Genomic DNA, 13333 nt, shown 5'->3' with positions numbered 1-13333 from the left:
CTTGGCTGCTACCTCAAAGCACATTGTGCACTGTCAATCTTGCGTACTGCACAATAATATGTAATATTTACTATCTACTATTATCCACTGTTAGCTAGTTTATTGTGACTGTGTTGTATTCATTATGTTGCTCTTTCTTGTTTGTTTTCTCTTCTGTTTTTTCTTATCTCCATACAGGTGATCCAGGTGTTTTGTTTGTTTGTTTCTTTCTTCCCTCCTTTCTCACCATCTCTTCTCTCCTCTATTTTTCTTTCTCTCGCTCTCTTTCTTTCATTCTTTCTCCCTGTCCTATCCCCCAGTCATGTCTGTCCCGTCTGTAACAACTGAAAATCAAATAAAATTAATACATAATTGTCATAAAGGTCAATCAAATGGACCAATATGGCAAGGCCATGATGATCCAACTGGTAAAGTAAATCCGTTTGGCATCTCTTTGCCTTCAGACAACAATTCTGATGGCTAAAGATCCAAAGGGGAAAAACTGCACTTTAGAACAGCACACAGTAACACCACATATGAACGGGCGGAGGGAAGCATGGGTCTCTTTATACCTCCGTTCTCTCTTTACCATTGGGGCTGGGAGAAAGAGTTGGCCATCTGATCGAGGTCTGGATGCGGGGCCTCCCTGCTGCTGCGGGGCCGTGGGCAGTCTGCTTGTCTCCACCCCAGTGAAAAGAGTAACATCTCCTGTGTCTGGGTACCATCACCCCTCTGGGGGTGGTGGTGCCTGGACCAGGGGTTTAGAGTATGTTTGGGGAGTGTGAGTGTGTGTACAGTGTCCATTTATGTTTGTCTCCACGTTGGGCGAATGATGAGTATTTGTATATGTGTGCATGAGGATGGGAATGTACGCTTGTGTCTGTGTGTGCCTGTTCATCTGTGTCTATATGTCAGGTCGAGTCTTAGACTCCACCTCTCTGGGAACAAATACTTTGTTTCTGCAGGTCATATTTTTCAGGTATACATTCAGGTGTATTTGTGCATTTATTTTTCAGGACACTTTTTACTTTTACGACCTACATGGTTACACGAGTATTTGTACTTTTCACTCTCTATATTTTCAAAACAGACATTAAGTTAGGTTTAGGTCTATCAAATATAGCTAGGTGTTTATAGTGGGGGGCTAAAGTGGGCCAGAAAGAGTGCAAGTGTTGTGAGTTGTGGTTGCGGTTCTTGAGCATCTAGCTAGCCCTACAGAAGAGGAGTGAGGATAAAGGGAGTAACGTTTTGCTTTTGGTTTTTTTTGTCAAATAATTAGAAATGTGTCAATTTTATGAGCTCAACAAACACACAAACTGTTTGTCCAGCTTGTCACATATTTTGTTGCTAGGTAAAAAAAAAAACAACAACAGCTGCTGTATTTCCAGGTACAGAAAGAAGTTTCAAGATAAATTCAATAAGAGATGGAGAAAGACGTAAGAAAGGACAGACGTTAGATTTAAAGGTAAGGACTGCTCAGCGGCAAGAAATCTGCTGTGTTTTGGTAAATTATGTATTTTCATGCTGTGAAACATCCTGCACAACAAACTACGGTATAATTATTTTGTGTTATTTAAATGTTGAATGAAAATACTCTGTAGTCTTGTGCAGAATAATCAGGTTAGCTGCAAGCTACTTTGGTGAATTCACAATAAAAGAGTATGTTGGACAATTACATTTGGCGATATGAGCGCCAACAAAGCGGCCTCATACGGCGTGCGGCGCGCGGTGAGAGATGCCAAACGCCGGTACCGGGAACGTGTGGAGTCCCGCTTCCACCAGGGCGACACACGGAGTATGTGGCACGGACTACGCACCATTACGGACTACAAAGCCAGGGACACTGCGCCGATCAACGCCAACTCTGCATTCACCAACGAGCTGAATCAGTTCTACGCCCGTTTCGAGGTTAGCCAGGCGGCTAATGCTATCTACCGCCTGACTACCGAGGACAGTGACGTCATCAGCGAGAGACCGGTGACCAGCATCGCGGAGCATGACGTCCGAGCGGCATTGAGGAGAGTGAACACAAGGAAAGCGGCGGGGCCAGACGGCATCACCGGCCGTCTGCTGCGCTGCTGCGCTGACCAGCTAGCAGGTGTGTTCACTTACATCTTCAACGAGTCCCTGGCGAAGTCTGTGGTCCCCACATGCTTAAAAAAAGTTCCACCATCATCCCTGTGCCCAAGAACAGCAAACCCTCATCCCTGAACGATTACCGGCCAGTTGCACTGACCTCGGTAGTAATGAAGGTGTTTGAGAGGCTGCTGAAGAACATCATCTCCTCCTCCATCCCAGACACCACAGATCCGCTGCAGTTCGCCTACCGATCCAACAGATCCACAGAGGATGCCATCGCCCACGTCCTACACACCACTCTCAGCCACGTGGACAAGAAACAGGGTAACTATGTGCGAATGCTTTTTGTTGATTACAGTTCAGCGTTTAACACAATAGTGCCCTGCAGACTGTTCACAAAGCTGAGGGATCTGGGACTTAACAGCCGTCTGTGTGCATGGGTGTTGGACTTCCTCACTGGCAGAACTCAGGTGGTGAGGGTGGGTAGATGCGTCTCTAACAGCATCACCATCAACACAGGAGCATCTCAGGGATGTGTCCTCTCACCACTGCTCTACTCCCTCTACACTTCAGACTGTGTGGCCACCCATGGCTCCAACACCATTGTGAAGTTTGCTGACGACACAGTGGTGTTGGGTGCCATCTCCAACAACGATGAGGCGGCCTACATGGATGAAGTGAGAAATCTGGCATCGTGGTGCCAGGACAACCACCTCCAGCTGAACGTCGGCAAGACCAAGGAGCTGGTGGTGGACTTCAGAAGGGGTCAGCACAGAGACTACAAGCCCATTATCATCAATGGAGCTCCAGTGGAGAGGGTGCAGTCCTTCAAGTATCTTGGTGTCCACATCTCCTCAGACCTGACATGGGATGCCCACATTCAGGTCCAGACCAAAAAGGCTAGGCAGTGCCTGTATCACCTACGACAACTAAGGAAGTTCAGGGTCTCTCCAAAGATCCTCAGGATTTTCTATACAGGCGCTGTGGAGAGCATCCTCACACAGAACATGACATCGTGGTTCGGGAACAGCTGTGTGAAGGACCAAAAAGCTCTCCAGAGAGTGATCCGTACAGCAGAACGCTGCTGCAGGATTGCTCTCCCCCCGCTTCAGGACACCTACACCAGGAGATGCCGGACTAGAGCAGCGCAGATACTGAAGGACCCGTCCCATCCTGCCAACAAACTGTTCCAACTTCTGCAATCTGGTAGAAGGTTCCTCATCTTCCGGGCAAGGACAGAGAGACTCAAGAGGAGCTTCTATCCCCAAGCCATCCGTGCCCTAAACACACACACCCGCCCTCTCACATCATCTATAATTGACTGAGACAGGACTCTTCCAGACACTCTAAACCCAGGCACAATGTACACTCCAAAGTCCTTTAATTTCAAATATTTTTATATCGTCTATTCTGTAAAATAGTCAGATGTCTATTCTTATTATATGTTCTTCCTCTACTACCCCCCCCCCCCCCCCCCCCCCCCCCATTTTTGCACATGTCGAGGAGCATGTCAGGCTACATTTCACTGTGTGTTATACTTGTATAACTATGCATGTGACAAATAAAGAACCTTGAACCTTTAAATAATTTGCAAAGAAGCTGATGATGCTTAGATTAATTGTGCCAGCTGTATATGGTCTAGTATGAAGACAATATGCAGTATATTGTCAGTGTAGGAAATGTAAATTAGCCAAGATATAGAGCTCTACTGAGCCACTACAACCAATTGTAGGGTTCCCAATTGAGCAAAGAAGTTGATTCTGTACTTTAGCTTTTACTGGAGTATTTTTAACACAGGTGGCCTGTCTGTGCTTCTACCTAAGTAAAGAATGTCTGTATTTTTGCCACCTCTACCGCACTGTGCAAAAACAGTTTGGTTGTTATGTGTATTGAGCTTTTTGAAATGTTGAATTTGAAATTATATGCCACTTTAAGTAACTCTGTTTATCCTTGAAGTAATGCAAGCATAGCTTTACATCTGAACCGTCACAGGGATGAGAGGAGAACAGGATGTGTGCAGGTGGTGTCATGTGGTTACTTACATAACAGTCTCTAAAAGGACCAGCTCATAAAAACCTGGCATCTCTTAACAGTATTTCATAATAAAATGCCAATCGGATTTAATTATAATTCATTCATAATTCACAGCTTTGAACTTTTCTAGCGTCTAACTCAGTTGGATGTGTATTTAACCTGCTAATTCACTGGTAGGCCTACAAAGTCAAAGTTGCACCAGATAATCTAAATAAAAGTGGTAAGTCATACTTGCAGGGGTGGATCTAGAAAGGTGGCATGTGCCACCCCAAAATGATCCCTTGCCAGCCCTAGTGCCACAAGGTATCTTACCAACGTGTACATAATAAGCAAATACTCCTGTGTGCTATAGACTACAGTATACACACCTACTTACTGTTTTTTGTTTGTTTGTTTTTGTTCAGCCTGCGTCTGTTAATTAATTTGTGTTAATTAATTACAGCTCAAACGGCAAAAAATGCACGTGCTCTTTGCCAGCCCGTTCCCAGCCTGTGACCAGCGCGCTATGCTGTTAAGGGCGATCATTGGTTAATGGTAGTCATATGACTGATGCAAGCCAGTCCTTTTATTGAGCAAAACTGTGATTAATAGTTAAATATTACTGTTGAGGGGCACACACACACACGCACACACACACACACACACACACACACACACATAGTGCCTTGTCTTAGAACCATTGGGGGGGTTTACGATGGGAGGTGCTTGTGTTGTTGTGTATTGTAACAGTTTGTCAATAAATAGCTGCGAGGAGAGCTGCTCTTTGAAGGATTTGGGCTGGAGACAGGTGAGGAGCATTGCTCCACTGCCTGGTTCTGACCAAAGCTCTCCCTCGCTAGCGAGTTAAAAAAGACTGGTTGAAGATGTTCTGTTTTGTCTTGTGTTCTTCATGAGGAATAAGTCTCTAAACTAGCGGGCCTGTGGAAACACAGACCCAACACTTTTATTACCAAGTTGAACCTGCCAATTAGTTTTGGTATGAATTACTCTTCCAAGATGAAGAGCATGCTTAGATGTCCTAACTAGGCCTTCCTGTTTTTTGTTTTTTTTTACTTTCACAGTGCACTGAAAGTTTTGTTTGGTCATGCAACATGCAGCACTTGTACATAAAAGGCCAAAGCTGACTGTACTTCCTCAGGAGGCTGAGGTCCTTCAACATCTGCAGGAAGCTCCTGAGGATGTTTTATCAGTCGGTGGTTGCAGGAGTACTGTTCTATGCTGTGGTGTGCTGGGGGAGCAGCACAGCAAAGAAGGACTCATCCTGGCTGGAAAAACAAATCAGGCTGGCTCTGTGGGGAAATCCTCTAGTTGAAAATCCTGTTTAAAAAAAGCACTTGGGACAATTGTGTTGGTGACAGCTTTTGTTATAATATCAATAATATTCATATGAATATGGGATACTGTTACATGTTTGCACAGACTTTTGTGGAATATGGAGACACTCCTGGCATTATATGAGCAAAGTGAGACTCATTTTTTAGGGTTGGTGGAGATGAGTGTGAAGATCCAAACAATCCCTGTCAGTGATGGAGAAGCTTTGATGGAAATATTTGGTAAAAAGTTCACCAGCATGAAGGAAATGAAGTTTCAAACTTTCCTTAGGAGGAGCCCAGCACGCCTGCTTAAAGAAAAGTGAGTGTGGCGATGTGGATGCTTGCAGCGACTGCTGTATAGAGGCCATCCTGCTACACATGAAACACATCAGAGTCATAATTGTTATTTTAGTCACGTGTTTGTTTATTATCCTTATTGTTTTATCTGGGACTGTTTGCAGACATCTCAGAGAGAGGAGACACCAGCATCTGAACAGAGACTCAAACCAGCAACCTGCAGCTCCCTGCTTGGCTGCTCCAGTTTTCTCCTCACTCATGTTGCCCACCAGTGATTTCTAGCTGCCCACCCACACAGCAGGCTAGAATATGCGCTGAGCCTCAGCACCCAGTACTTGGACATGTTTTCTTTATTAAATAATGAACCAGACCCCAAAAGTAAACAGCTGTTATTGCTAGGCAACGGGAGCAGCATTTGGTGATGCAGCACCTGACATTCCTGACCATGTGGGCGGAGCATGCATGAAATGGAATGTTTAGTAGAACTGTGCAACACAAGCACTTAGTTCCAGCATGTTTCATTGTATCCAGACACAGCTAGAGACACATCTACAGCAGCATCTCTGTGCAGGACAAACGACAGTTGACGAAGAAACATCAAAAACTTCACTTCACTCCTCTACAAAACGTTGGCTCCTTTGTTTAAAAGGCCAAAATGAATCGAGGGAGAACGAGAAGAGGATCGGCGAGTGCTTCACCTCACAATTCAGTACAGCTGATTAACCTGCAAGAAGAACTTCAAATGATACAGGCTGAAAATTTCAAATTAAAAGAAGAGGCAGAAAAATCAAGAGGAGAAGCTAAAGATTCACAGTTTGAAACTGAAGTAGTATTGCAGGAATTACTGCATGTGGGTCTCAAACTTAAAGGAGAGAAAATGGGAAAACAACAGGCAGAAAAGGAGAATGAAAAGATGAAGAAAGAACTGTTGGAAGCTCAAAAAGCATTGGAGGAAGAGAAAAGCACAGCACAAGAAGCCAACAATAAATATCAAACTGCAAAGAAGGAGGCAGGAAATGTGATGCAGGAATTACAGGAGGTGCAGGAAGCTTTTGGAGAGGGAAAAAAGAAAATGCAGTTGGCAACACAAGAAGCTGCAAATGTAATGGCTGAAGCTGAAACACTAAGAAAGGAATTACTGCATGTAAAGCAACAACTTGAAGAGGAGAAAAGACGTAAAGATGAGGCAGAAAATGAGATTGAAAATTTGAAGAAAGAATTGTTGGAAGCTCAAAAAGTGTTGGAGGAAGAGAAAATGAAAATAGAGGAAGCAAAGAAAGAAATGGAAGATACAAAGAGTCACACTGAAAACATGAAGAAGGAACTGATGAAAGTGCAAGAAGAACTTGCAGAAGAGAAAATTGAGGTGAAGGTATTGAAGAAAGAAATGACGGTGACCAAGAAAGGCTGCAAAGACGCACTGAAAGAAATGCGAAAGCACAAAAAGGAAGCTAAAGAGCTCCTCAAACACAAAGGGAAACTGGCCAAACAGCAGCTGAAAGAAAATTTAAAGATGCCGAGGAGCAGCTCAACAAGACCTTAAACGAACTGAAGGCAAAAAGAAAAGCAAGCTGAGGACAGGAGGGGATTCTGGAGCAGACTGCTGAGGAAGAACTGACCCAGCAGCATCCAATAGTTTCTTCCCCTCTCTCCACCTTTCTTTCACCCCATCCTTCTTCTTGGGACGTTTGCTTGTTTTTTAAAAACTGAAATGCAACAAATAAAATTGCCATAACTTGACCTCATGTTGCCTGCTTCTTTTCTTGTGTGTCTGTGGATGTAAAACAGTAACACACTTCCTGCTCTGTGTCTTTAATTGTAAATAAATGCAATGTTTTCATTTTAAGATGCAGAGCAAAAATCTTCTGCTCTAAATCTTTTTTTTAGCAAAAAGCTTTTTTTTTGCCTGTTGTGGAAGTTTTCCATTAAATAAAGCCTGCAGACGAGCGGTGAGCGGTAGCTAACATTCTTTAATCAAACACACAAAGAACAGACAACCAAGCTTGATGAAGTCCCTGCATGACCGCGGGACAGACGGTCAGCAGAGTCTCCCTGAGCCCAGCATGGCTCTCAGTTAAATACCTTCTCCAGGAACAAAAGGCAGTACACAGCTGTTTCACACCTTAAGGTTCACACTCCCTTGTTACCTCCCAGAGTCCTCGAAGAGACAAAAGACTCTTCCTGTGGAGTTGTCTGCTTCCCCCCAACTTCCTTACTACACCCCCACCATCTGTCTTACTGTATGAGTGTGAGACATGTTTAAATCCAGTGGCACCAAGGTATCATACAATAAAATAATCTGATTAATACATAAGTAAAAGAAATTCCTATACATGCCCCTTCCTGATTTCTTATGTTTTAACATGTTTGTTACACTTACATGTTTCCAGTTTCAAATGTTAACACAGATGTTCAGAGTAAATACAGATTGTAGTTTTTTAAATGATGGTTTCATTTAGTTTGGGGAAACAGCTCCAACTTTACCTCATGTAGAAAAAGTCATTTCCTTCTAAACCTAATAAGTGGTTTTGTCATCTAGCAAGAACTGCGATCAAGCATTTGCAATAACTAATAAAAAAGCACTTGGGACAATTGTGTTGGTGACAGCTTTTGTTATAATATCAATAATATTCATATGAATATGGGATACTGTTACATGTTTGCACAGACTTTTGTGGAATATGGAGACACTCCTGGCATTATATGAGCAAAGTGAGACTCATTTTTTAGGGTTGGTGGAGATGAGTGTGAAGATCCAAACAATCCCTGTCAGTGATGGAGAAGCTTTGATGAAAATATTTGGTAAAAAGTTCACCAGCATGAAGGAAATGAAGTTTCAAACTTTCCTTAGGAGGAGCCCAGCACGCCTGCTTAAAGAAAAGTGAGTGTGGCGATGTGGATGCTTGCAGCGACTGCTGTATAGAGGCCATCCTGCTACACATGAAACACATCAGAGTCATAATTGTTATTTTAGTCACGTTGTTTATTATCCTTATTGTTTTATCTGGGACTGTTTGCAGACATCTCAGAGAGAGGAGACACCAACATCTGAACAGAGACTCAAACCAGCAACCTGCAGCTCCCTGCTTGGCTGCTCCAGTTTTCTCCTCACTCATGTTGCCCACCAGTGATTTCTAGCTGCCCACCCACACAGCAGGCTAGAATATGTGCTGAGCCTCAGCACCCAATACTTGGACATGTTTTCTTTATTAAATAATGAACCAGACCCCAAAAGTAAACAGCTGTTATTGCTAGGCAACGGGAGCAGCATTTGGTCATGCAGCACCTGACATTCCTGACCATGTGGGCGGAGCATGCATGAAATGGAATGTTTAGTAGAACTGTGCAACACAAGCACTTAGTTCCAGCATGTTTCATTGTATCCAGACACAGCTAGAGACACATCTACAGCAGCATCTCTGTGCAGGACAAACGACAGTTGACGAAGAAACATCGAAAACTTCACTTCACTCCTCTACAAAACGTTGGTTCCTTTGTTTAAAAGGCCAAAATGAATCGAGGGAGAACGAGAAGAGGATCGGCGAGTGCTTCACCTCACAATTCAGTACAGCTGATTAACCTGCAAGAAGAACTTCAAATGATACAGGCTGAAAATGTCAAATTAAAAGAAGAGGCAGAAAAATCAAGAGGAGAAGCTAAAAATTCACAGTTTGAAACTGAAGTAGTATTGCAGGAATTACTGCATGTGGGCCTCAAACTTAAAGGAGAGAAGATGGGAAAACAACAGGCAGAAAAGGAGAATGAAAAGATGAAGAAAGAACTGTTGGAAGCTCAAAAAGCATTGGAGGAAGAGAAAAGCACAGCACAAGAAGCCAAAAGTAAATATCAAACTGCAAAGAAGGAGGCAGGAAATGTGATGCAGGAATTACAGGAGGTGCAGGAAGCTTTTGAAGAGGAAAGAAGGAAAATGCAGTTGGCAACTCAAGAAGCTGCAAATGTAACGGCTGAAGCTGAAACACTAAGAAAGGAATTACTGCATGTGAAGCAACAACTTGAAGAGGAGAAAAAACGTAAACACGAGGCAGAAAATGAGATTGAAAATATGAAGAAAGAATTGTTGGAAGCTCAAAAAGTGTTGGAGGAAGAGAAAATGAAAATAGAGGAAGCAAAGAAAGAAATGGAAGATACAAAGAGTCACAATGAAAACATGAAGAAGGAACTGATGAAAGTGCAAGAAGAACTTGCAGAAGAGAAAATTGAGGTGAAGGTATTGAAGAAAGAAATGACGGTGACCAAGAAAGGCTGCAAAGACGCACTGAAAGAACTACGAAAGCACAAAAAGGAAGCTAAAGAGCTCCTCAAACACAAAGGGAAACTGGCCAAACAGCAGCTGAAAGAAACATTTTAAAGATGCCGAGGAGCAGCTCAACAAGACCTTAAACGAACTGAAGGCAAAAGAAAAGAAAGAAGCCGAGGACAGGAGGGGATTCTGGAGCAGACTGCTGAGGAAAGAACTGACCCAGCAGCATCAATAGTTTCTTCCTCCTCTCTCCACCTTTCTTTCACCCCATCCTTCTTCTTGGGACGTTTGTTTGTTTTTTAAAAACTGAAATGCACAAATAAAATTGCCATAACTTGACCTCATGTTGCCTGCTTCTTTTCTTGTGTGTCTGTGGATGTAAAACAGTAACACACTTCCTGCTCTGTGTCTTTAATTGTAAATAAATTCAATATGTTTTCATTTTAAAATGCAGTGCAAAAACTTCTGCTCTGAATCTTTTTTTTAGCAAAAAGCTTTTTTTTGCCTGTTGTGGAAGTTTTCCATTAAATAAAGCCTGCAGACGAGCGGTGAGCGGTAGCTAACATTCTTTAATCAAACACACAAAGAACAGACAACCAAGCTTGATGAAGTCCCTGCATGACCGCGGGACAGACGGTCAGCAGAGTCTCCCTGAGCCCAGCATGGCTCTCAGTTAAATACCTTCTCCAGGAACAAAAGGCAGTACACAGCTGTTTCACACCTTAAGGTTCACACTCCCTTGTTACCTCCCAGAGTCCTCGAAGAGACAAAAGACTCTTCCTGTGGAGTTGTCTGCTTCCCCCCAACTTCCTTACTACACCCCCACCATCTGTCTTACTGTATGAGTGTGAGACATGTTTAAATCCAGTGGCACCAAGGTATCATACAATAAAATAATCTGATTAATACATAAGTAAAAGAAATTCCTATACATGCCCCTTCCTGATTTCTTATGTTTTAACATGTTTGTTACACTTACATGTTTCCAGTTTCAAATGTTAACACAGATGTTCAGAGTAAATACAGATTGTAGTTTTTTAAATGATGGTTTCATTTAGTTTGGGGAAACAGCTCCAACTTTACCTCATGTAGAAAAAGTCATTTCCTTCTAAACCTAATAAGTGGTTTTGTCATCTAGCAAGAACTGCGATCAAGCATTTGCAATAACTAATAAAAAAGCACTTGGGACAATTGTGTTGGTGACAGCTTTTGTTATAATATCAATAATATTCATATGAATATGGGATACTGTTACATGTTTGCACAGACTTTTGTGGAATATGGAGACACTCCTGGCATTATATGAGCAAAGTGAGACTCATTTTTTAGGGTTGGTGGAGATGAGTGTGAAGATCCAAACAATCCCTGTCAGTGATGGAGAAGCTTTGATGAAAATATTTGGTAAAAAGTTCACCAGCATGAAGGAAATGAAGTTTCAAACTTTCCTTAGGAGGAGCCCAGCACGCCTGCTTAAAGAAAAGTGAGTGTGGCGATGTGGATGCTTGCAGCGACTGCTGTATAGAGGCCATCCTGCTACACATGAAACACATCAGAGTCATAATTGTTATTTTAGTCACGTTTGTTTATTATCCTTATTGTTTTATCTGGGACTGTTTGCAGACATCTCAGAGAGAGGAGACACCAGCATCTGAACAGAGACTCAAACCAGCAACCTGCAGCTCCCTGCTTGGCTGCTCCAGTTTTCTCCTCACTCATGTTGCCCACCAGTGATTTCTAGCTGCCCACCCACACAGCAGGCTAGAATATGCGCTGAGCCTCAGCACCCAATACTTGGACATGTTTTCTTTATTAAATAATGAACCAGACCCCAAAAGTAAACAGCTGTTATTGCTAGGCAACGGGAGCAGCCTTTGGCGATGCAGCACCTGACATTCCTGACCATGTGGGCGGAGCATGCATGAAATGGAATGTTCAGTAGAACTGTGCAACACAAGCACTTAGTTCCAGCATGTTTCATTGTATCCAGACACAGCTAGAGACACATCTACAGCAGCATCTCTGTGCAGGACAAACGACAGTTGACGAAGAAACATCGAAAACTTCACTTCACTCCTCTACAAAACGTTGGCTCCTTTGTTTAAAAGGCCAAAATGAATCGAGGGAGAACGAGAAGAGGATCGGCGAGTGCTTCACCTCACAATTCAGTACAGCTGATTAACCTGCAAGAAGAACTTCAAATGATACAGGCTGAAAATGTCAAATTAAAAGAAGAGGCAGAAAAATCAAGAGGAGAAGCTAAAAATTCACAGTTTGAAACTGAAGTAGTATTGCAGGAATTACTGCATGTGGGTCTCAAACTTAAAGGAGAGAAGATGGGAAAACAACAGGCAGAAAAGGAGAATGAAAAGATGAAGAAAGAACTGTTGGAAGCTCAAAAAGCATTGGAGGAAGAGAAAAGCACAGCACAAGAAGCCAAAAATAAATATCAAACTGCAAAGAAGGAGGCAGGAAATGTGATGCAGGAATTACAGGAGGTGCAGGAAGCTTTTGAAGAGGGAAAAATGAAAATGCAGTTGGCAACTCAAGAAGCTGCAAATGTAACGGCTGAAGCTGAAACACTAAGAAAGGAATTACTGCATGTGAAGCAACAACTTGAAGAGGAGAAAAAACGTAAACACGAGGCAGAAAATGAGATTGAAAATAGGAAGAAAGAATTGTTGGAAGCTCAAAAAGTGTTGGAGGAAGAGAAAATGAAAATAGAGGAAGCAAAGAAAGAAATGGAAGATACAAAGAGTCACACTGAAAACATGAAGAAGGAACTGATGAAAGTGCAAGAAGAACTTGCAGAAGAGAAAATTGAGGTGAAGGTATTGAAGAAAGAAATGACGGTGACCAAGAAAGGCTGCAAAGACGCACTGAAAGAAATACGAAAGCACAAAAAGGAAGCTAAAGAGCTCCTCAAACACAAAGGGAAACTGGCCAAACAGCAGCTGAAAGAAACATTTAAAGATGCCGAGGAGCAGCTCAACAAGACCTTAAAAGAACTGAAGGCAAAAGAAAAGCAAGGCTGAGGACAGGAGGGGATTCTGGAGCAGACTGCTGAGGAAGAACTGACCCAGCAGCATCAATAGTTTCTTCCTCCTCTCTCCACCTTTCTTTCACCCCATCCTTCTTCTTGGGACGTTTGTTTGTTTTTTAAAAACTGAAATGCACAAATAAAATTGCCATAACTTGACCTCATGTTGCCTGCTTCTTTTCTTGTGTGTCTGTGGATGTAAAACAGTAACACACTTTCTGCTCTGTGTCTTTAATTGTAAATAAATTCAATATGTTTTCATTTTAAAATGCAGTGCAAAAAACTTCTGCTCTGAATCTTTTTTTTAGCAAAAGGCTTTTTTTTGCCTGTTGT

The sequence above is a fragment of the Astatotilapia calliptera genome, chromosome 15, assembly GCF_900246225.1.
Source record: "Astatotilapia calliptera chromosome 15, fAstCal1.2, whole genome shotgun sequence".
NCBI classification, from domain to species: Eukaryota; Metazoa; Chordata; class Actinopteri; order Cichliformes; family Cichlidae; genus Astatotilapia; species Astatotilapia calliptera.
The sequence above is the reverse complement of the archived record's forward strand: the minus strand, read 5'-3'. Positions refer to the sequence as shown.